At 38.3% G+C, this 24,998-nt stretch overlaps 1 protein-coding gene across 4 annotated transcripts in view; it reads right to left on the reverse strand.

The window, feature by feature from the left end:
- Positions 1 to 24,998, reverse strand: part of PTPN21 (protein tyrosine phosphatase non-receptor type 21) — an 88,542-nt gene that overhangs the window by 53,342 nt on the left and 10,202 nt on the right. Inside the window, exon 1 of one of the 4 annotated variants that reach the window (XM_063698101.1) lies at positions 20,931 to 21,165. The exons of the other annotated variants lie outside the window; for them this stretch is intronic. The gene's annotated coding sequence lies outside the window, so the exon portion shown is untranslated. Of the gene's footprint in view, positions 1 to 20,930; positions 21,166 to 24,998 lie in introns of those variants that run through there. 4 annotated transcript variants of the gene reach the window in all.

Consider the following 24,998-nt stretch of genomic DNA (forward strand, 5'->3'; position numbering starts at 1 on the left):
CTTTAATTTGCAAGGGAAAAGATTATGCAAACATGCCCTCAATAGTCATTTTATTATTTTTTAACAAGGTAAGAACTATACCTTTAAAATGAGTCCATCAAATAAATTCAACAAGAGTGAAGAATGTGCCCATTTTCCCCTATATCCACAAATCCCTAGAATACTGCTGGAATTCAATAAATTTTGTTGAATGTAAAGAAGGAATATTCTCTTGCTTCTTAGTTGCCACCCAAGTCATCACACAAGAATGGAATATTTTGAACATTTCCTATGTACCAGGTTCTATTCCAAGAACTGTAGAGATACCATAGATTAAATCACCATCACTAATTTATGAAGTAGGTATTTTTATCTGTGTAAAACCTCAAAGCCAGTGTTTCCCCCAAGTATTGTCCCTGGACTACCTCTACCAGAAGTACCTAGAGGGTTTCTTGGGCCCTAAAAAGCTATTAATCTCCTAGGTATTTCTTGGGTCCTTTAAAGTTTGATAACTTTGCACTACACTACACTGCTCCTCCAAAGTTATGCAAGAGAAAGTTATATAAAACCTTATCTTTGGCTGGGTGTGGTGGCACACACCTGGAATGCCAGCATTTTAGGAGGCTGAAGTGGGAAGATTTCTTGAGCCCAGGAGTTTGAGACCAATCTGGGCAAGATGGCGAAACACTGTCTCTGCAAAAAATACAAAAAATTAGCCAGATGTGGTAGCGTGTGCCTGTAGTCTCATCTACTTGGCAGGCTGATCACTTGAACCCAGGAGGTAGACAGAGGCTGCAGTCAGCTAAGACTGCACCACTGCACTCCGGCCTGGGTAACAAAGTGAGACTCTGCCTTAAAAAAAAAAAATCCTTGACAAGCTGCATGCAAATAAAATTTTTGAAAATCCAAGCACACTGTAATATATCTGAAAGGCCAAGTCCCATTGTTAATTATATTCTGAGGTTATGACATTTTAAAATGAATTGCTTATTATCTGTAAGCATAGAATATGTATCACACATTTATAGAAAACAAGTACTGTTCTTTTTTTTTAAACTGCAACTTATAGAAAACAAAAATCTGGTTTAATAGAAAGAGCCTGATGCTTAAGTCCAAAGTTCTGAGTTTGATTTCCAACAGTTACTTACTAGGAGTGAAATGGTAAAGTCAATCAATCTAATTTGGTTTTCTCAAGTGTAAAATAAAGTAATATCTCCCTCACAATCCTATCATGAGGATTGGATACGGGAAAACTACGTAAGTACATTTTCCTATTAGAAAACCATTATATTTTATTTTTTGAGAGAGAGTCTCACTCTATCACTCAGGCGGGAGTGTACTGACATGCTCATGGCTCACTGCAACTTCGAACTCCCAGGCTCAAGTGATCCTTCCGCCCCAACCTCCTAAGTAGCTGGACAACAGGTGCATGCCACCACACCAGGCTATATATATATATATATTTTTTTTTTTGGTCAAGAGAGGGTCTCACTATATTGCCCAGGCTGATCTTAAACTGGCTTCAAGTGATCTTCCCGTCTCAGCTTCCCAAAGTGCTGGGATTACAGGAGTGTGCCACTGTGCCAGCCTGAAAACCACTACATTTTTAAAAATATCATTTAGTTTCACCCATTCTCTCCACCAACAAAATCAATTATTGACTCCTCCCCTCAAAAGACTTTTAAAATTACCTACATGTATTTGATTACAACAAAATACATTTCTGTTACTATGTTTGTTTTCTGTTCCATCTTAGAACACAAGTTTTGGACTGAATGTACCACATTCGGTCTATAATGCCAGATTAGGAATCCTTTAGGATCTAAAACTGTTTCGGCAAGTTAACAGCATGTCATTTTTTTTTTTTTTGAGATGGAGTTTCACTCTTGTTGCCCAGGCTAGAGTGCAATGGTGCGATCTCAGCTCACTGCAACCTCTGCCTTCCAGTTTCAAGCAATTCTCCTGCCTCAGCCTCCCAAGTAGCTAGGATTACAGGCACCTGCCACCACGCCCAACTTTTTTTTTTTTTTTTTTGTATTTTTTAGTAGAAACGGGGTTTCACCATGTTGGCCAGGCTGGTTTCAAACTCCTGACTTCATGATCTGCCCACCTCGGCCTCCCAAAGTGCTGGGATTACAGGCGTGAGCCACCACGCCTGGCTGTATGTCATCATTTTTAACCAAAATGAAAAGGTTTTAAAAATACCCTTTGAATACATTAACTTTCCCTTTAAATACAGTTGGACTGTAGACTATTCCAAATACAAAAACAGAATTATAAAATTTCCGGTTTATTGTATAATTTGTGGTTGTACCTTTTGTGAATGGACTGTAATATAATTTAAAAAAATAACAGCTGAACAATCTGCTAGCATTCTGTTAAAAAGCACATTCTGAAAGGAAAACTGTTAAAATATGCTAACTTTATCAGTGCATCTATTACTCATGCAACATGAATTAGAAAATCAAATAGAACGGAACAAATACATTTGTTGAAATTGCATCATAATTAGTTTTTCACAAATTATAGACCATAGAAGAGAATAGCGAGAACTTTATCTAAAGGTATACAAACAGCTGAAAAGAATGGTGGGCTTAGGCCGGGCATGGTGGATTGTGCCTGTAATCCCAGCACTTTGGGAGGCTGAGGCCAGTGGATCACTTGAGGTCAGGAGTTCGAGACTGGCCTGGCCAACATGGTGAAACTCCATCTCTACTAAAAATACAAAAAATTAGCCGGGTATGATGGTGGGTGCATGTAATCTCAGCTACTCAGGAGGCTGAGACAAGAGAATTGCTTGAACCCAGGAGGCGGAAGTGAGCTGAGAGCATGCCACTGTACCACTGCACTCCAGCCTGGGCGACAGAGCAAGACTGTCTCAAAAAAAAAAAAAAAAGAATGGTGGGCTTAGTAAATTCTTTGTTGGTTAGCTCTTTTAAATAAAGGAGTCTAAGATTTGGGACATCTGAATATTGACTTTGTAGCTTGTCAAGGATAGATTGTTTATGAGACTTTCTCGTGCGTAACTACTGTAGTTAAAGTATTTGCTTTGGGACCTGCCCCAATGTTCAAGTTCTATCTTAAGAAGTAGTGAAAGCTAGCCAAAAATCAAATTTATATCTTGTTAAATACCTCCAAGGAGGTATTATATTTCTAAAATTGCTGCTAGAAATGTTTATATACATATGGGTAACTAAATTATTGTAACATTATAATCCTGGATTGAATGCTCTCTTAGAATTTCTACACATACATAATCAAGTCACAACATCTGATTCCATGAGATTTTATGACTACAATATCATCTGTTTCTAAAATAGGTAGGTGGAGCTTGAGCAACAAAGTATTGTGATTAAATTCTCATCAAGCCAAGATTTTTCCTGGGTAGGACCATTTTTTTTTTTGGCTCGTCTTGAATAATAACCTTAAGAATCTGAATAATTAACTTTCCAAAATAATTTAAAATCCATTCAAAAAACAAACAAGGTGGGGCGTGAGCACGAAAATCAAGGAAAAGGAGAGAATACTTTCTAACTCAATCTATAGGCCAGCATTACCCCAATACCAAAGCCAGACAAAAGATAACCACAAGAAAACTATAGACCGACATCCCTTGTAAATCTAGATGCAAAAATCCTAAGCAAATATTAAAAAACTGAGTCTAACAGCACACTAAAAGGATTATACACCACGACTAAGTGGGATTCATCCCAGGACTGCAAGGGTGGTAAAACATATCCCCCAAAATCATTATACCATATTACTAAGACAAAAGAAAAAAAACACACATGATCATCTCAATTGATGCAGGAAAAGCATTTGACAAAATCCAACATCCTTAATGATAAAAAACACCTAGAAAACTAGGAATAGAAGAATAGAGAAGAGCTTCTTAACATGACAATGAGTATTTAGGAAAAACCCACAGCTAATATCATACTCCATGGAGAAAGACTGAAAGCTTTCCCCCTAAGATCAGTAACAAGACAAGGATGCCCATGTTCACCACTGCCATTTGACATTGTACTGAAGGTTCTAACCAGAGCAATTAGGCAAGAAAAATAAAAGACATTTAAAGTGGAAAGAAGTAGTAAAACTATATCTATGTACAGATGACATAATCCTAGACAAAGAAAATCCTCCAAATCCACCCCCCAACCGTGACACACACACACACACACACACACACACACACACACCCCTGCCCTACTCGAGGTAATACATTCAGTGAAGTTTGCAGGGTACAAGATCAACATGCAAAAATCGGCTGCTATATACCAGCAATGTATATGTCAAAAAAAGAAAACAATTCCATTTACAGTAATATCCAAAAGAACAAATTATGTAGGAATAAATTTGACCAAGAAGGTGAAAAGGCATATACTGAACACAACTAAACAGTGCTAAAAGAAATTAAGGAAAATCTAAATAAATAGAAAGATATCCCATGTTCATAGACTGAAATACTTAATATTGTTAAGGTGCAGTACTACCCAAAGTAATCTTCAAATTCAAATGCAATACCTATCACAATCCCAATATGCTTTTTCAGAGAGATAAAAAGCCAATCCTCAAATTCACATGGGCCTGCAAGGGGCTCCAAATAGCCAAAACAATACTGAAAAAGAATAACAAAATTGGAGGACTCACACTTCCTTGTTTCAAAACTTATTACAAGAGTATAGTAATCCAAACTGTGTGGTACTGGCATAAGGAGAGACATATAGACAAATACAATAGAGAGTCTAGAAACGAACCTATGCATCTACAGTCAACTGATTTTAAATAAGGGTGCCAAGACCAGTTAGTGGGGAAAAGAATACTCTCTTCAGCAAATGGTGCTGGGGCAACTGAAGATCCACATACGAAAGAATGAAGTTGGATCCCTACTCCATACCATATATAAAAATTAAGTAAATATAAGAAGCAACCCGTAAAATAGTTTAGAAGAAAACATTAGGGTAAACCTCTGTGATGTTGAATTTGGGAATAAATGCTTGAATATAACACCAAAAACATGAGCAACAAAGAAAAAAATAGATAAACTTATTTCAAAATTACAAAACTTGCCAGGCACAGTGGCTGATGCCTGTAATCCTAGCACTTTAGGAGGCCAAAGTGGGAGAAACTTGAGGCCAAGAGTTCAAGACCAGCCTGGGCAACAAAGCAAGACCCTGTCTTTACAAAAAATTTTAAAGTTAGCTGGGTGTGGTGGCACACACCTGTAGTTCCAGCTACTCAAGAGGCTAAAGTGGGAGGCTCACTTGGGCCCAGGAGACCAAGGCTTCAGTAAGCTATAATTGTACCACTGCATTCCAGCCTGGGCGACAGAGCAAGACCTTCTTAAAAACACACATACACACACACAAAATTTAGAACTTTCATGCAAAAAAACCATATCAGGCTAGGCATGGTCACTTATAGCTGTAAACCTAACATTTTGGGAGGCTGAGGCAGGAGGACTGCTTGAGCTCAGAAGTTTGAGACAATCGTGGACAACATAGTGAAACTTTGCCTCTACAAAAAATAAAATTAGCTGAGTACAGTGGCACACACCTGTAGTCCCAGCTATTCAAGTGGCTGAGGTGGAAGGATCACTTTAACCCCAACAGATCAAGGCTGCAGTGAGCCATGATTGGGCCACTGCACTTCAACCTGGGCAACAGAGCAAGACCCTGTCTCAAAAAATAATAATAATAAATGAAGAAAGTAAAAAAAACAACCTACAGAACAGAAGAAAAGGAGAAAATATTTGCAAATTATGTATCTGATAAAGGTCTACTATTTGAAACGTATAAAATGACTCTTACATACAAAAAGAAACAACCCAATATTAAAATGGGCAAAGGACTTACACACTTCTTGAAAAAAGATATGAATGGCTAACAAGCACATGAAAAGATGCTCAACATTGTTAGTCATTAGGGAAATGCAACTCAGAACCATAATGAGATACCACTTCACACCAACTAGGATGGCTATAATTTAAAAAATAGGAAGTAAACATTGGTGAGGAGAAACTGGAACCCTTATGCATTGCTAGTAGAAGCAGAAAATGGTTCAGCTGCTGTGGAAAAGTTTGGTGGATCCTCAAAACACTAAATATAGAATCACCATATGATCCAGCAATTCCACTTCTAGGTACATACCCAAAAGAACTGAAAAACAGGTGCTCAAGAAACACATGTATATGCATATGCACAGCAGGACTATCTAAAATAACCAAAAGGTGGAAACAAGCCAAATGTCCATCAATAGATGAATGGATAAACAAGTTTGTGGTGTATACATACAATGAACATTCAGCCATAAAACACAATGATGTACTGGTTCATGCCACAATGTGGATGACATTCAAAAATATTATGCTAAGCAAAAGCAGCCAGAAGACAAAAGGTCAAATATTGTATAATTCTGTTTATATGAAACATCTGAATAAATCCCAGAGGTGTGGTGGCTCATATCTGTAATCCCAAGGCACTGGAAGGCCAAGGTGGGAGAATTGCTTGAGGCCAGGAGTTCAAGACTAGAATATATAAATCCACAGAGACAGACAGAAAGTAAATTGGTGGTTGCTAGGGGCAGGGAAGAATAGAGAATGACTGCCTACGGGATACAGAATTTCCTTTGGGGGTGATGAAAATGTTTTAGAAATAGACAGTATTGTAAACGTACTAAATGCCAATGAGTTGTTTACTTTAAAGTGGTTAGTTGTGGCCAGGCACGGTGGCTCACATCTGTAATCCCAGCACTTTGGGAGGCTGAGGCAGGCAGATCATGAGGTCAGGAGTTCAAGACCAGCCTGACCAACATGGTGAAACCCCATTTCTACTAAAAATACAAAAAACTTAGCTAGGCATGGTGGAGTGCACCTGTAATCCCAGCTACTCGGGAGGCTGAGGCAGGAGAATCGCTTGAACCTGGGAGGCAGAGGTTGCAGTGAGCCAAGATCATACCACTGCCCTTCAGCCTGGGCAATAGAGAGAGACGATCTCAAAAAAAAAAAAAAAAAAAAGGTTAGTTGTACATTATGTGAATTTCATCTCCATAAAAAAGTTTTTAAAGATCAGAAATATTCACAATAAAGTAAATAATTTTGTTTTTATTACAATAATGTTTGGGGAACAGGTGGTGTTTGGTTACATGAATACATTCTTTAGTGGTGATTTCTAAGATTTTGGTGCACCTATCACGTGAGTAGTGTACACTGTACCCAATCTGTAGTCTTTTATCACTCACCCCATTCCCATCCTTCCCCTGGAAACCCCAGTCCATTACATCATTCTCATGCCTTTGCATCCCCATAGCTTAGCTCCCACTTACAAATGAGAACATACGATGTTTGATTTTCCATTCCTGAGTTATTCACTTAGAATAATGGTCTCCAACTCCATCTAGGTTGCTGCAAATGCCATTATTTCATTCCTGAGTAGTATTCCATGGTGTGTGTGTGTGTGTGTCACATTTTCCCTTATCCACTAGATGGTTGATGGACATTTAGGCTGGTTCCATATTTTTGCAATTGTGAATTGTGCTACTATAAACATGTGTGTGCAAATGTCTTTTTCATACAGTGGCTTCTTTTCCTCCTAGTAGATACCCAGTAGTGGGATTGCTGGATCAAATGGTGGTTCTACTTTTAGTTCTTTAAGGAAGCTCCACATTGTTTTCCATAGTGGTTGTACTAGTTTACATTCCCACCAGCAATGTAAAAGTGTTCCCTTCTCACCACATTTACACCAACATCTATTATTCTTTGATTTTTTTATTATGGCCATTATTGCAGGAGTAAGGTGGTATAGCATTGTGGTTTGATTTGCATTTTCCTCATAATTAGTGATGTTGAGCAGTTTTCCATACGTTTCTTGGCCATTTGTATATCTTCTTTTGAGAATTGTCTACTCATGTCTTTAGCCCATGTTTTGATGTGATTATTTGTTCTTTTCTCACTGCTTTGTCTGAGTTCCTTGTGGATTCTGGATATTAGTCCTTTGTGAGATGCATAGTTTGCAAGTATTTTCTCCCACTCTGTGGGTTGTCTGTTTACTCTACTGATTACTTCTTTGGCTGTGCAGAAGAAGCCTTTTAGTTTAATTAAATCTCATCTATTTTTGTTTTTGCTGCATTTGTTTTTGGGTTTTTGGTCACAGACTCTTTGCCTAGGCCAATGTCTAGAAGGATTTTTCTGATGTTATCATTTAGAATTTTAATAGTTTCAGGTCTTAGGTATAAGTCTTTGATCCCACTTGAGTTGATTTTTATATAAGGTGAGAGATGAGGATCCAGTTTCATTATTCTACATGTGGCTTGTCAATTATCCCAGCACCATTTGCTGAATAGGGTGTCCTTTCCCCACTTTATGTTTTTGTTTCCTTTGCTAAAGATCAGTTGGCTGTGGGTATTTGGCTTTATTTCTGGGTTCTCTATTCTGTTCCATTGACCTATGTTTTTATACCAGTACCATGCTGTTTTGGTAACTATAGGCTTGTAGTCCAGTTGGAAGTCGGGTAATGTGATGCCTCCAGATTTGTTCTTTCTACTTAGTCTTGTTTTGGCTATGGGGGCTCTTTTTTGGTTCCATATAAGTTTTAGGATTGTTTTTTCTAGTTCTGTGAAGAAAGATGATGGTATTTTGATGGGAATTGCATTGAATTTATATATTGCTTTTGGCAATATGGTCATTTTCACAATACTGATTCTACCCATCCCTGAGCATGGGATGTGTTTCTATTTGTTTCTGTTATCTATGATTTCTTTCAGCAGTGTTTTGTAGTTTTCCTTGCAGGGATCTTTCACCTCCTTGGCTGGGTATATTCCTAAGTATTTTAATTCTTTTTCCAGCTGTAATAAAAGAAGTTGAGTTCTTGATTTCATTCTCAGCTTCATCACTGTTGGTGTATAGCAGTGCTACTGATTTGTGTACCTGAATTTTGTATCCTAAAACTTTACTGATATGGTTTGGCTGTGTCCTCACCCAAATCTCATCTTGAATTCCCACGTTGTGGGAGGGACCTGGTGGGAGGTAACTGAATCATGGGGGCAGCTCTTTCTGGTGATAGTGAATAAGTCTCATGAGATCTGATGGTTTTAAAAATGGGAGTTTCCCTACACAAACTCTCTTCTCTTGTCTGCCACCATGTGAGACATGCCTTTCATCTTCCACCAGGATTGTGAGGCCTTCCCAACCATGTGGAACTGTAAGTCCATTAAATCTTTCTGTTGTAAGTTGCCCAGTCTTCGCTATGACTATCAGCAGCATGAAAACAGACTAAAACATTTACTGAATTCATTTATCGATCTAGGGGCTTTTTGGATGAGTCTTAGGGGTTTTCTAGGTATACGTTCATATCATCAGTGAATAGAGACAGTTTGACTTCCTCTTTACCGATTTGGATGCCCTTTCTTTCTCTTGTCTGATTGCTCTGGATAGGACTTGCAGTACTACGTTGAAGAGAAGTGGTGAAAGTTAACATCCTTGTCTTGTTCCAGTTTTCAGGGGGAATGCTTTCAACTCTTCCCCATTCAGTATAATGTTAGCAGTGGGTTTGTCATAGATGGCTTTTATTACCTTAAGGTATGTCCCTTCTATGCCAATTTTACTGAGGGTTTTAATCATAAAGGAATGCTGGATTTTGTTAAATGCCTTTTCTGCATCTATTGAGATGATCATATTGTTTTTAATGCTGTTTTTGTGGTCTATCACATTTATTGACTTGCAGGTATTAAACCAACCCTACATCCCTGGTATGAAACCCACTTGATCATGGTGTATCATCTTTTTGATATGGTGTTAGATTCAAATAGCTAGTATTTTGTTGAGAATTTTTGCATCTATGTTCATCAGGGATACTGGTCTGTAGCCTTTTTTGGAACAAAGCCTCCAAGAAATTTTAGATTATGTTAAATGACCAAACACAAGAATAACTGGTATTCCTGAGGAAGAAGAGAAATCTAAAAGGTGGGGAAACTTATTTGAGGGAATAATCAAGAAAAACTTCCCTGGTCTTGCTAGAGATTTAGATATCCAAATACAAGAAGCTCAAAGAACACCCAGGAAATACATCACAAAAAGATCATCACCTAGGCACACAGTCATCAGATTATCTAAAGTCAAGACAGAGGAAAGAATCTTAAAGGTCAGGTGTGGTGGCTCACTCCTGTAATCCCAGCACTTTAGGAGCCCAAGGTGGGCAGACCACTTGAGGCAAGGAGTTTGAGACCAGTCTGGCCAACATGGTGAAGCCCCATCTCTACCAAAAATATAAAAATCAGCCGGGCATCATGGCAGGAACCTGTAATCCCAGCTACTTGGAAGGCTGAGGCCACAGAATTGCTTGAACCCAGGAGGTGGAGGTAGCAGTGAGCCAAAATCACACCATGCACTTCAGTCTGGGCGACAGAGTCAGACACCATCTCAAGAAAAAAAAAAAAAAAGAAAAAGAAGAATCTTAGGAGCTGTGAGGCAAAAGCACAAGGTAACCTATAAAGGAAAACCTATCAGATTAACAGCAGATTTCTCAGCAGAAACTCTACAAGCCAGAAGGCATTGGGGTCCTATATTAGCCTCCTTAAACAAAACAATTATCAGCCAAGAATTTTGTATCCAGCAAAACCAAGCTTCATAAATGAAGGAGAGATAAAGTCTTTTTCAGACAAACAAATGCTGAAACAATTTGCCACTACCAAGCCAGCACTATAAAAAATGCTGAAAGGAGCTCTTAATCTTGAAACAAAACCTCAAAATACACCAAAATAGAACCTCCTTAAAGCATAAATCTCACAGGGCCTATAAAACAGTAACACAATGGGGGGAAAAAAAAACAAATTATTCAGGCAACAACTAGCACGATGAATAGAGCAGTACCTCACATTTCAGTACTAACCTTGAATGTAAATGGTCCTAAATGCTCCCCTTAAAAGATACAGAATGGCAGAATGGATAAAAATCCACCAACCAAGTATCTGCTGTGTTCAAGAGATTCATCTAACACATAAGAACTCACATAAACTTAAGGTAAAGGAGTGGAAAAAGATATTCCATGTAAATGGAAACCAAAAGCAAGCAGGAGTAGCTATTCTCATATTGGGCGAATCGGGCTTTAAAGCAACGACACTTAAAAAAGACAAAGACGGACATTATGGAATAATAAATGGTCTAGTCCAACAGGAAAATATCACCATCCTAGATATATATGCACCTAACACTGGAGTTCCCAAATTTACAAAACAATTACTACTAGACCAAAAAAATGAGATAGATGGCAACACAGTAATAATAGTGGGGGACTTCAATACTCCACTGACAGCAGTAGACAGGTCATCAAGACAGAAAGTCAACAAAGAAACAATGGACTTAAACTATACCCTAGAACAAATGGACTTAACAGATATTTACAGAACATTCTACCCAACAACTGCAGAATATACATTATTTTCATCAAAACATGGAACATTCTCCAAGATAGACCATATGATAGGCCACAAAACAAGGCTCAACAAATTTTTAAAAAATCAAAATTACATCAAGTACTCTCTCAGACCACAATGGAATAAAACTGGAAATTAACTCCAAAAGTAACCCTCAAAACTATACAAATAAATGGAAATTAAATAATATGCTCCTGAATAATTTTGAATCAACAACAAAATAAAGACGGAAATTTAAAAATTCTTTGAGCTGAATGATAATAGTGACACAACCTATAAAACCTCCGGGATATGGCTGGGCACAGTGGCTCACGCCTGTAATCCCAACATTTTGGGAGGCTGAGGCTGGCAGATCACAAGATCAGGGGTTCAAGACCAGCCTGGCCAACATAGTGAAACCCCATCTCTACTAAAATTACAAAAATTAGCCAGGCATGGTGGTGCATGCCTGTAGTCCCAGCTACTCGGGAGGTTGAGGCAGGAGAATTGCTTGAACCAGGGAGGCAGGGGTTGTGGTAAGCCGAGATTGCGCCACTGCACTCCAGCCTGGACAACAGAGTGAGACTCCATCTCATAAAAACAAACAAACAAAAACCTCTGTGATACAGCAAAAGCAGCTCTAAGAGCATTAAATATATATTAACTGATAGCATTAAATGCCTATATCAAAAAGTCTGAAAAAGCACACAGACAATCTATGCTCACAACTCAAGGAACTAGAGAAACAAGAACCAACCAAACCCAAACCCAGCAGAAAAAAAGAAATAACAAAGATCAGAGCAGAACGAAATGAAATTGAAACAAAACAAAACAAAACAAAAACAAAAAGCTGGTTCTTTGAAAAGGTAAACAAAATTGATTGACCATTAGCGAGATTAACCAAGAAAAGAGAATATCTAAATAAGCTCAATTAGAAATGAACTGGGAGATATTACAACCAATACCACAGAAATACAAAAGATCATTCAAGTCTACTATGAATGCCTTTGTGTGCATAAACTAGAAAACGTAAGGGAGATGGATAAAATCCTGGAAATAGACAACTCTCCTAGATTAAACCAGGAAGAAACAGAAACTCTGGACAGACCAATAACAAGTATTGAGGCTGAAACGGTAATTAAAAAAAAAAAAAAACAAGTCCAGGACCAGATGGATTCACAGCTGAATTCTATCACACATTCAAAGAAGAATTGGTACCAATCCTACTGAAAATATTCCAAAAGATAGAGAAAGAGGGAATCCTCCCTAAATCATTCTATGAAGCCAGCATTACCCTAATACCAAAACCAGGAAAGGACATAACAAGTACAGATATTTTCAGCTCTATTTTAAAATGTTTAAATACAACAAATTCAGTTCATTAAGTCTAAGAAAAAAAATGAGCCAGAAATAGACGAGCCTAACTATGAGTTCATTACAATTTCTATTTTCTAATATCTATACTTACGTCAAGATTTTGTGCCGTTTGACAGTTAACTGGCAACCTCATGTGAACATAATTGAAGAACAGAGAATAGGGAAAAATGTGTTTGAGCAATCAAAAATACATGTTAAAGTCAATGTTATAAAGTATATGCCCTTGACAAAGAAGAAATTTCTCCTATCTCTTTTATGGATTTTTTTTTCTTATTTTATACATACTTTTAATGAGTTTAGCGATTTGGTAATCCAATCCAAAGCAGATTAAAAGATGACAATTAAAGGAAAAGGGCTTATTTAATAATAGCAAGTTGGCAGTAGAGGGAAGTGATGGGCAATATTCTTTTTAGCAAAGGAGAACACGTACATAACAAACAAAAACCCCTTAAATAGAATTTACAAAGAATTACAAATATATGGGAGTCTGGAGTTACTTACTAAAGAAACAAATAACTCCAAACATTAATTAGTCATGTATTCAACAACAATCACTGTTCCTAAAAGCAGAGTTAGTATCCTTTATATACGACAGATAGAAGTTTATAAATTGTTTCCAAAACTTAGCACTCCAAATAGTTTGGACAAAGGAGTCAGCCTTGTTTATCAGGCAAAGTTAGTTATGAAGCACTTCATTTCCCAAAGAAATAACTTATTTCCAAGAAATAACTTATTTTCCAAAAATAACTTATTTTATATAAAGCTTTACAGTACTCTAGCCAATTTAATTGTGGTTTCATTACTTCACTTACAAGTACAAGCATATTTTCCAAAGCCAAACATGAAAGCTGTTTCCATTTGTTTTGGTACCTGCTGTTATTTGTTTTTTGAAAGGTTTAACTAGTAGCATAGAAGCTAATTACAGTCATGTGCCGCATAACAATGTTTTAGTCAACGACAGACCACAAATGCTATGGTGGTCCCCTAAGACTGTAACAGAGCTGAAAAATTCCTATCACATAGTGATGTTGTAGTTGTTAAGTTGCAGTGCAATGCATTACTCACATGTCTGTAGTGATGCTGGTATAAACAAACCTATCGTGCTACCAATTGCACAAAAGCACAGCACATACAACTATGTACAGCACATAACACTGGATGATAATAAATGACTATGTTACTGATTTATGCATTATACTTTTTATTTAGAGTGTACTCCTATTTATAAAAAAGTTAACTGTAGGCCAGGTGCGGTAGCTCCCATCTGTAATCCCAGTGCTTTGGGAGACTGAGGCCAGAGGATCACTTGAGCCAAGGAGTTCAAGAACAGCCTGGGCAACATAGTGAGACCCCATCACAACAAAAAATACAAAAATCAGCCAGGTGTGGTGGTGTAGACCCAACTAGGAGGCTGAGGCAGGAGGATTGCTTGAGCCCAGAAGTTCAAGGCTGCAGTGAGCTGTGATTGAGCCACTGCACTACAGCCTGGGTGACAGAATGAGACCCTCTTTCAAAAAAAAAAAAAACAGTGAACTGGAAATCAGCCTCAGGAGGTTTCCAGAAGAAGGCATTGTTATCATAGGGGATGACAGAGCCATGCATGTTACCGCCCCTGAAAACTGTCCAGGAGGACAAGATGTGGAGTTGAAAGAAAGTGTTATTGATGATCCTGACCCTGTTTAGGGCTAGGCTAATACGTGTGTCTTAGTTTTCAACACAGAAGTTTAAAAAGTGGTCGGGCACAGTGGCTCACACGTGTAATCTCAGCATTTTGGGAGGCCAAGGTGAGTGGATCACTTGTGGCGAGGAGAGTTCAAGATCAGCCTGGCCAACACGGCAAAAACCCACCTCTGCTAAAAATTAAAAAAAAAGGGGGGGGGGGCAGGGGGCGCTTGGTTGTGCACACCTGTAATCCCAGCTACTTGGGAGGCTGAAGCACAAAAATGGCTTGAACCCAGGACGCGGAGGTTGCAGTAAGCCAAGATCACACAACTGTACCCCAGCCTGGGCAACAAAGTAAGACTGTCTCAAAAGAAAAAAAAAGTTTAAAAAGTAAAAAACAAAAAAACACTTTAAAATAGAAAAAAGCTTATAGGGTAAGGATATAAATATTTTTGTATAGCTGTACAATGTGTCTGTGTTTTAAACTACGTTATTACAAGAGTCAAAAGTTTTAAAAATTTAAAAGTTTGTAAAGCAAAAACGTTATAGTAAGCTGAGGTTAATTTATTATCGAAGGCCAGGTGTGGTGGCTCATGCCTGTAATCCCAGCACTTTAGGAGGCCGAGGTGGGAGGATCACCTGAGGTCAGGAGTTCAAGACAAGCCTGGCCACCATGTTGAAACCCCATCTCTACTAAAACTACAAAAATTAGCCAGGTGTGGTGGTGCACGCCTATAATTCCAGCTACTTGGGAGGCTGAGGCTACTTGGGAGAATGCTTGAGCCTGGAAGTCGAGGCTGCAGTGAGCCATGATTGCGTCACTGCACTCCAACCTGGGCAACAGAGTGAGACTCTGTCTTAAAAAATTTTAAAATTGTGATATATTTAATGTAGCCTAGCTGTACAGTGATTCTAGAGGCTACAATAGTGTCCTACTACTATAGTGCAACTTCCTAGGCCTTCATATTCACTGACTCACCCACAGCAACTTTTAGTTCTGCAAGCGCCATTCACGGTAAGTACCCTATACAGGTGTACCTTTTTAATCTTTTACATCACATTTTTACTGCACCTTTTCTACGCTTAGATATGTTTAAGTACACAAATACTCACCATTGTTATATATATATATAATTACCTACAGTATTCAGTACAGTAACATGTTGGACAGGTTTATTATAGCCTACCAGGACTAGGCCACAGCATATAGCAGGTGTGCAGTAGGCTATACCACGTAGGTTTAAGTACTCCCTGTGATGTTCACACAACAATGAAATTGCCTAACGAATTTCTTAGAACATTTCCCTGTCCTTAAGTGACACATGGTTGTATTTCCCCCGGGTGACAATGCCTGAGATTCCAATAGCTGCCACTAGCATGGTGTGGTACAAAGAGCACTAGATTTGCAGGCAAAAGGCTCGGCCTTTGAGTCCTGGCTTTACCACTCGCCAGCTCTGGAGTATCTCACTTCCTCACTGAGTCTGTTTCTTAACAGGGAATTTAACATGTACCCTTCCTTCCTCAAAATTGTGGTGAAGAACTTTGTAAGTTCTAATCGTACTGATAATGCTGAAAAGCACTCTTACCTTTGTCATGGTACATATATTTAGCAGATAGGATCTCTTCAGGTATGATAGAAAATAGAATAAAACTTGAATCAAGCATGCTTCTTCCTTGAAAATATCACTATTCAAATAACAGTCAAACTAATTTCTTCCTTTAAAGTCTGAACATACCAGGACTTTTACTAAAAGAAAGGCAAAAACTTTGCTACAGACAGGCCCATGTGCCTGAAATTTTAACTACTGCCTTGGTCTAGGATATCTTCCCAGAAGCACACATCCTGTCTTGAGTCCAAATCTTCTGGACTATGCACGTCCTGTTAATGGAGTTCGTTTAATTGTAACAGAAGTTTTCCAGCAGACTAGCCTTTAGTTATTGGCGTTCAGTTCATGTCTCCTGCCACACTTTGTTATATAACTTCCCAGTGCTTTTCCTGATCAGAAACTTTACCTCCACGTGGCTTCTCTTTCTCCACAGCTGCATCCACTCTCACTGGTGATCAAAGCAAATTGACTTGACCTGTGGGAAACTCATTCCAGCAGAAGTTGTTAAATCACTGAATCTTCTAGCATCCCCTAGATCAATTCTCAATGGTCACTGTAGAGAATTTTGTGAAACTTTCATTGTCAGGTGTGTTTACATTCTCCCTTCCTTTCCTATTTTGTTATGAACAAACATATCAGGATAGTTTTCAAAAAGTTATTCAATGATTTCTTCATAGTTGTTTAAAATTTTTTCATAGCTACTCTTCTAAAATTGTAGATAACTGTGCCTGCTTTGTAAACTATAGTAAAAATAAAAGTTAAAACAAACTTGGCTTCTTTTCAGCACAATATGGTTGACTTACTTTACATGAACTGATGTTGACTGAGAACAAAGTGATTTGATAACCAAGTTTTTTGTTCAAAGCAAAAGAGAGTTTACAAATTTGAGCTGGGGAAAAAATGTGCAGCACCCCAATCATAGTCCCCTAAGGAGACGTCAGCTATTAAAAGCAGGTTCAAATCCTGTCATAATGTAAACCCTTTCCTAATCCCTAAGTCATTTCTCGTCTAATTATTTTAAGAGTCTTTTTGGTTGTACTATTTTTAAAGCAGAGCAGAGGGACACACAAATTAGCTGAAGGGTTTTTAAAGCCACTGATGCATTGGGTTGATAAAAGTTAATCCCATCTAAAATTGCAAATATAATTTCATCCTGATGCCTTTCTTAGACTAGGCAGAAGTCAGAAGACTTTTCATCAGGAAAGAGATGACAGAAGATAGCACTAGATAAAGTCTATCCCGGGAAGAGATCATCTAACAAGGGTAGTTAACAAGTATTAACCTAATTCAAGCCTGGAGCTTACCTTTACAGAGTCTGCCATAAATAATGAAGTATTGTACTTTTTCCTTGTGACAGATAGTGGCGGTCACATTGCCTCAAAGCAGGCAGCATTTTTTCCTTTTCTGTTTAATTTTAATCAGTTTTCTTTTATACTTGATCAAATAATATATATTTTACAGCCAAAGTGGTAATATGCAATATCATTATACTCTATTACAACTAAATGAAGACTCAAGAAAATAATCAAGAGTACATCTTGACCTTCTAAATTATTCTGAAATTATACTTAAGTCCAAGTAACTGAACTTCTCGTGTGGCTAGATTTTTGTTGTTGCTGTAGCATTTAACTTTCAGGAAGAGTCAAATGATAAGCCAATTTCAGGGACTGAAAGACAGTAGGAGGCACAAACTGAGATCACTGTCCACATGGATGAACTGCTTATCTCTTTTCTATTTACTATCCTGGACAATGAGATGCTATGAATATGATGCCTCTGAAACACAAATAAATATACTCTTATTTTTAACTGGACTAATGTTTAGAAAGATTCATCTATTCATTCAATGAATATTGACTGAATACCTACTACATGTCAATCACTGTTCTGGGAACTAGGAATACAGCATTGAACATAAGAACAAAATTCCTGCCCTCACGTAACTTAATTCCAATAGGGAAAAATAGACAAGCAAAATATATATTATGCCAGATACTGATAAGTGCTATGGAGAAAGATCTTGCATTATAAGATTAAGACAATATCAACATGTTTTTAAAGAGTAAACTAGGATTAAAGGGGAAATTTTAGTAGTCACGTGTCCCTTAACGATGTGGGAATGCATCATTAGGCTATTTCATTGTGTGAACATTATGGAGTGTACTTACACAAACCTAGATGGTATAGCCTCCTACACATTTAGGGCATGTGATATAGCCTATTGCCGCTAGGCTACAAACCTGTACAGCACGTTACTGTAGTGAATATTGTAGGCAACTGAAACACAATGGTATTTGTGTATCTACACTTATGTAAACATAGGAAAGGTACAGTAAAAATACAGTATTATAATTTTGTGGGACCACCATCTTATAAGCAGTCTGTCATTGACCAAAAATGTCATATGCAGCACATGACTGTATATATATAACCAACAAGAATGACAGGGATAATTGAGATGTTACTGCACAAAGTTTCAATACAGTCAAAAGCTAATGTGTTCTATGTGCTACCATATAAAGGTTGTTTAGTTTACGACCCACATAACCAAAGATAAACTGGAACTTCTTATTCTTCAGTCACAGCCTGGGCTCATCACGAAAGGCAGCCAGCACTTCAACGGACTCACTGCCTCTACCTTTCTCCTTGCTTGGATGAAGAATCTGAATCTAGAAGCCCACCAAATTCATCTAACAGTAGTGCAAGCAGATATTGCTTTGGAAAATATCTCAGCAGAGAACACTCCTGGGATGTATTTCATCAGTCTGATACTTCCAACTCTGCCAGGGAACAAGCTCACCAAAGGCTTCTCATCAAATAGCTCTGCCCTAAACACCTTGGGGATTCCCCAACGGTGTCTTGCTGGCCTAATGACACTCATGTTCCTTCTCATGCTTACCTTTCTTTGCCTGACGTGAGTGCAAAAACCTATCTTAAGCAAGATAATTGTAAAAATACAAAAACTAAATGATAACAAATATCTCCAGAGTACTTACAAAAACTACTGTCACATTTAGGAGGCCACTCTGAGCCAGGCTGTCATCAAGGGCATGAGCTCCAGAGCAGGCCACCTGTCATTTGTCAAAGGTTATAAACCAGGAAGAAAGATGCTGTTCAAGGAGTCAGAACTACTCTAGCTGTGGTTTCTGCCATGTAACCATGAGCAAGTCACTTAATACCTTTGTGTCTCAGTTTTCCCATCAGTAAAATGGAGATGAGCATAACAGTGCCTCATATACAGGATTTTTGTGAAGATCAAAATAAGCAAAAACATTTAAAGCACTTAAAAAGTGTCTCATGCAAACAAGTGCTCAAGTAATACGAGATCTTCTTATCATGGTTTTCTAGTCCCTTTAAACAGTATAAAATTTCTTATTACATTTATTTAGTAGAGGAGATCCTACACTTAAATACTTCCTTCACTAATAGGATTCTATCTTTGGGAACTTTTCCTTTTATTTCCTTTTTTTTTTTTTTTTGAGATGGAGTCTCACTCTGTTGCCCAGGCTGGAGTGCAATGGCACAATCTCAGCTCACTGCAACCTCCACCTCCTGGGTTCAAGCAATTCTCCTGCCTCAGCTTCCCGAGTAGCTGAGATTACAGGCGACTGCCACCAATGCCCGGTTAATTTTTTTTTTTTTTTTTTTTTTTTGAGACATAGTTTTGCTCTTGTTGCCCAGGCTGGAGTGCAATGGCATGATCTTGACTCATTGTAACCTCCGCCTCCCAGGTTCAAGCGATTCTCCTGCCTCAGCCTCCTGAGTAGCTGGGATTACAGGCATGCACCACCATGGCCAGCAATATTGTATTTTTAGTAGAGATGGGGTTTCTCCATGTTGGTCAGGCTGGTCTCGAATTCCCGACCTCAGATGATCCGCCCACCTTGGCCTCCCAAAGTGCCGGGATTACGGACATGAGCCACCACGCCTGGCCTTCTTTCCCTTTATTTCCTTTTAAAGTAAATAGACAATATCAACACTTGGATTGTTTTTCTTTTAGGAAAATGGCAATGGCTCCATGGAAAAGCAGTATATTGAGAGAAAAGTGCTAAAACAAGAGCTGGAAGACCTGAATTCTAGCAGGGGGCTGTCACCAACTAGCTGCCCTAGCCAGGCATTAGTTGTATAGCATCATACAGAGAAATCTGCATTCTATTGAAGGGTAGCATACATTATACAAATAATAATAATACAATATTAGACATATTCACTATTAAACATGCTTCATTTTTCTGTTATCATACTGTATGGTTTAAGTGTTATTTCCTTAAGTCACTAAGCATAAATTTGACTTCAAAATAGGTGTCAATCATAAAAACACAGGCGAGTCAAGTATGCAAGTGTCTACATATTATTTCTAAGTGCAAAATACAAGGGACTGAGAAGGTTATTTTCTAGATATTTCATACCAAACTTGCAGGAAGAGAAAGGATGTTATGGTGAATATCTTAATTCTCAGCAGTGTAGCTCTGAACTCAGTTGCCTGACTTAACAATAATACCTCTCCAGTGATTTTTCTCCAATCCATTATTGTCCCTCAGTGTATTATTCCAACTAACAAATTTACATGATGAAACAGAAAGTGGAAACGGCTAAAGAATACTTAAAAAGAGCTGCCAGTTAATGAGTGTCCTATGGATGCTATTGGTCTTTGGTCCACTCCATCAACGAGATGGTGGGAGGAAACAAAGTTGATTACACACACGGTTAAACATACATAAAGCAACTAGCACAGGGCATGGAATATGGTCAGTACCCAATGCAGAGCTATCATTCTTACTATTACATGCAGCCATATCACATACAAAAGAAACAAATCCCAGGGAAGTTGGTTTCCTTAGTTCACACAGGTAGTCTGCAGGGATTTGAACCCAAGTCCATTGAGCACCAAAACTTTACCTCTTTGCTTCCAAAACCCCACTTTGCCAAATGTAGTTGAATCGAATGGTATAAAGTTCAATGTGCTGAAAATTCACTTGACATTGAGGTTCATTTGACAAGTCAACGAAGTCTGAGCCATCTAAGTAACTGTAACATAACAAGTTGTTTTTATTTTTATTTTTTCTGGAGACAGTGTCTTGCTCTGCCACCCAGGTTAGAGTGCAGTGGCATGATCATGGCTCACTGCAGCCTTGCCTTCCTGGGCTCAAGTGATCCTCCCACCTCAGCCTCTAGAGTAGCTGGAACTACAGGTATATGACACCATGCCCAGCTAATTTTTTAATTTTTTGTATAGATAGGGTCTCACTATGTTCCCCAGGCTGGTGGTGAACTCCTGGACTGAAGAAATCTTACTGCCTCGGCCTGTCAAAGTGCTATGATTACAGGCATGAGCCACCTTGCCCGGCCAATAAGTTGTTTTTAGATTCACATGAGCTTGCCACTCAGCATGAGATTACCCGTATATTTTCTTAGCCTGAGTAGGCAAAATAAGTCAAAACTTATTTAAAATAACAAAACTACTCTGCCCCATATATAAATCTCAACACTATACACCTTTTAATGATCATATTTGGGTAATCTACTATAGAAAGTGGTACAAACCCTTGATAGGAAGTTATTTCTACTACATGCTGCCAATCCTCACGAAGGATTTGTGACATACAGTTTCTTCTAGTAATGTTAGCATCTTAGGCAAAAATTTAAATTGCCTCTGTATGTTCTGTCAATTCATTAAAAGATAAAGGAAATCTAAGTGACATTTGTTTATGAACAAATTGCTCAGAGAACTGAATAGGAAAATATTCGCTAAATTGGCATACTGTTAAAAGAATGATGAATCCTTGTTAATAGAAAAGAAAATGCCATATTCACATAAAGTGTGTATCTGACAAGAAGAATGATACAGAGGGCTCAACAATTGGCCTGGGAACTTGATTAATGTATAAAGGAAGAATGAATCATCCATTCAATTCCTGAAGATGCATCACATACCTGCTGCCTAGCAGGGAAGACAGACATGGATCTACCATCAGCAGGACAGTGGGGGAATTCCCACTCATGACCTCCCCTCTGTCCCCCGAGAGGGGCTTTTTCCTTAATAGTAAGTTGTCCCACTGAGCAATGAATGGCCCTTCCTGAGACCTAAAGATGAAGGCCAAAGAAAAAAAGGGCATTTGTAGTAGAAAGGTCAGCGAGGGGAGGAACTATATTCAGAGGCAAATTATTATTTTTTAATTATGAAGGTCTTGAATTGTTCACAAATATTCCATCCTTCCAGCATCTTTCACTCTGGGAAGTAGAAGACCAGGGAAGAAAGATCCTGCTCTGTGACAAGGGGAGAGAAAGGGAAAGACTGCCTTAACCAGGAAGCCTCCAGGCCCACAGCCTAGGCCCATGGATGGACTTGGGGGAGAGAGTGGTTATGAACCACCTGAAATTGTACACAAAATTCTGTGTTTTCATCAGATCTCAAAGGGGTCCATGACCGCCATAAATTTAAAGGTCAAAGTTCAAGCAGAAGTCTGACATAAAATCTCAAATCCTGGGTCTTTTGCTTATTAGGTATGTAATCACTCAAACTTTTCTTAAGTTTAGTTTCCTAATTTGAAAATGGAAAAGATAATGCAACGCCTAACTCATTGTGAAGATTAAATGAGGTAAATAAAGCTTCCAGCACAATAATGCTCATTTACCCAAATGGAGATAGCAGAAAGTCAAAGCTTCTAGAGATATTAGAAGGAATGGAATCTGATTCTATACACCAAAGACAGTGACAGCACTTAGAGCCCCCAAAACACCATCAGTTCCCTCATGTCCACCATTTTGTAATTCACCTTACAAATTTCGAATGAGTAAATTCATGCTTAATTCCACATGGTCCTGAGACTACACTACTGTGACAGACTGACGGTAAGAAAATAAGGACATCTGGTATCTCAAGGGAAAAATCCAATACTGAAAGGAAAACATCTTAGGTTATTAGCCTTTAAGTTTATTAGGCACTAAGTCTAGGTTGAATAATACTCTATTCTTCAAATAAACAGGTTTCCAAATTCTGCAATAACTTGTGATTGTAGAATAGACTTTAAAATGCATATCCTCCATGTTTGTATGTATAATTTCCACACTTATTTATATGGCTAATTCTTAATTACCTAGACCGAACAAGAAAAGTAACAGAAAACCTAAACATCAAGAAAAATCCCTGATCATTTATAATTGGTGTTAGACTTGGGAAAGCTTTCTCTATCTAGGTGAGAGGCCAACCAACCTAACATTATATTTGCTTCAGACGGTCCAACAGCTCTAACTGAAAATATTCACAGATTCTTGTCTCTACCTCAGTCTTACTTGTTTTATAACGTACATACCTAAATGAATAACTACTTGGCCCAAAAGGTAAAAAAGTTTCTGGGTACTAGACTTTTACTTTACACATATATCAGCTATTTTTAGAGTCCAAATGAAAACAGCTAGTACACAAGGAAATAAGCATGAAATTCTTGATGTCTACTCAGATAACAGTCAAGATAAGGTCAGTGGATATTTGGAATACCTAAGACGCTAATTTAAAATAAAACACTTTGATGGCCAAGAACACTTTCTAAAGTTGTGCTTGAGGGTTATGGTTTGCGTTATATGCTTGATTCCTCTCTATTCTAACAAATCCCCTAGCAAAAAAAATATCCCCATCTGCCATAAGGTGCTATGAGAAGTATCTGTTCAAAGTCCAGTGAGGAAGCTGACACTCCCTTGACACAGCAATCTTACATCAGGGAGCCACTACAACTAGATCACTTTTTAAGTGTTTCAGAAGAAGCCCCAAAGTGAAAAAGAAGAGTCTAAAGAAAATGGTGCTTTTCTATCTGTATACAAAACTTTGGAAATGTTTACCTCTCTCCAGGAAATAAAATCAGAGCAAACAAAGGCTGACTTAATTGTACTGCTGTCCATGTTTATCAATCTAAATTCAAAACTAAACTCTTAATTTTTAAACTAAGTAAACATTTATTCAGCAACAACATACTGTAAGGTGCAAGGTGCTATCCCAGACCCTGGCAATGCTCCAGTCGACAAGAGTCCTACTTTGATGGAGCTTACAGTCTATGGAACAAAAACTTGACATTGTGTGTAACGCACTAAACACACAATTTAAAAAACATTTCGTAAAGATCTATGATAAACCAAAGCCTATAATTAAGAAATGAGAGGCCACTATATACATTTTGCTAGACTTTCATCTTCAACAAAATACCCTGGAGGTAATTTTTAGCAGTGGCTCAGTATTTAACTCAACTTCAAAACAATAGTTACGCATGAAGGCCATATATGGGAACAACAATAAAGACGCCCCAGCATGCACACACCCCCCTCAGAAACAGCTGAAAGAAAACTGTCCTCTAAGTTATAAAACTAACACAATATACCATAGCAAAAACATGAAAAAAACAACCTTGAAGAGACTTCTATGGTTTCACAACTTCCCCATATCCTGAGGATTACAAAACTTTTTAGGCCAGGTGCGGTGGCTCCTGCCTGCAATCCCAGCACTTTGGGAGGCCAAGGTGGGTGGATCACCTGAGGTCAGGAGTTCAAGATCAGCTTGGCCAACATAGTGAAACCCCATCTCTACTAAAAATACAAAAATTAGCCAGGAGTGGTGGCAGGTAGGTGCCTGTAATCCCAGCTACTTGGGAGGCTGAGGTGAGAGAATCGCTTGAACCCGGGAGGCGGAAGTTGCAGTGAGCCGAGATCGCGCCATTTGCACTCTAGCCTGGGCGACAGAGCAAGACTCCATCTCACTAAAAAAAAAGAAAAGAAAAGAATTCCTATGAAGAGAATTTGGTCAGTTACTACAACAGGGGATAGGAGTCACTAATAACAATAACATAACATCAACAACAATGGTAATAAAGAAGAACACTTATTGAGAGTTTCCCAAATACCAGGTCCTTTGCTAAATGTTTTACATTTAACACCGAATCCTCATAACCACTATCAAGTAGGTACTATTATTATCCCCAA

The sequence above is a fragment of the Gorilla gorilla genome, chromosome 15 (genome assembly GCF_029281585.2).
Source record: "Gorilla gorilla gorilla isolate KB3781 chromosome 15, NHGRI_mGorGor1-v2.1_pri, whole genome shotgun sequence".
In the NCBI taxonomy this organism is placed as follows: Eukaryota; Metazoa; Chordata; class Mammalia; order Primates; family Hominidae; genus Gorilla; species Gorilla gorilla.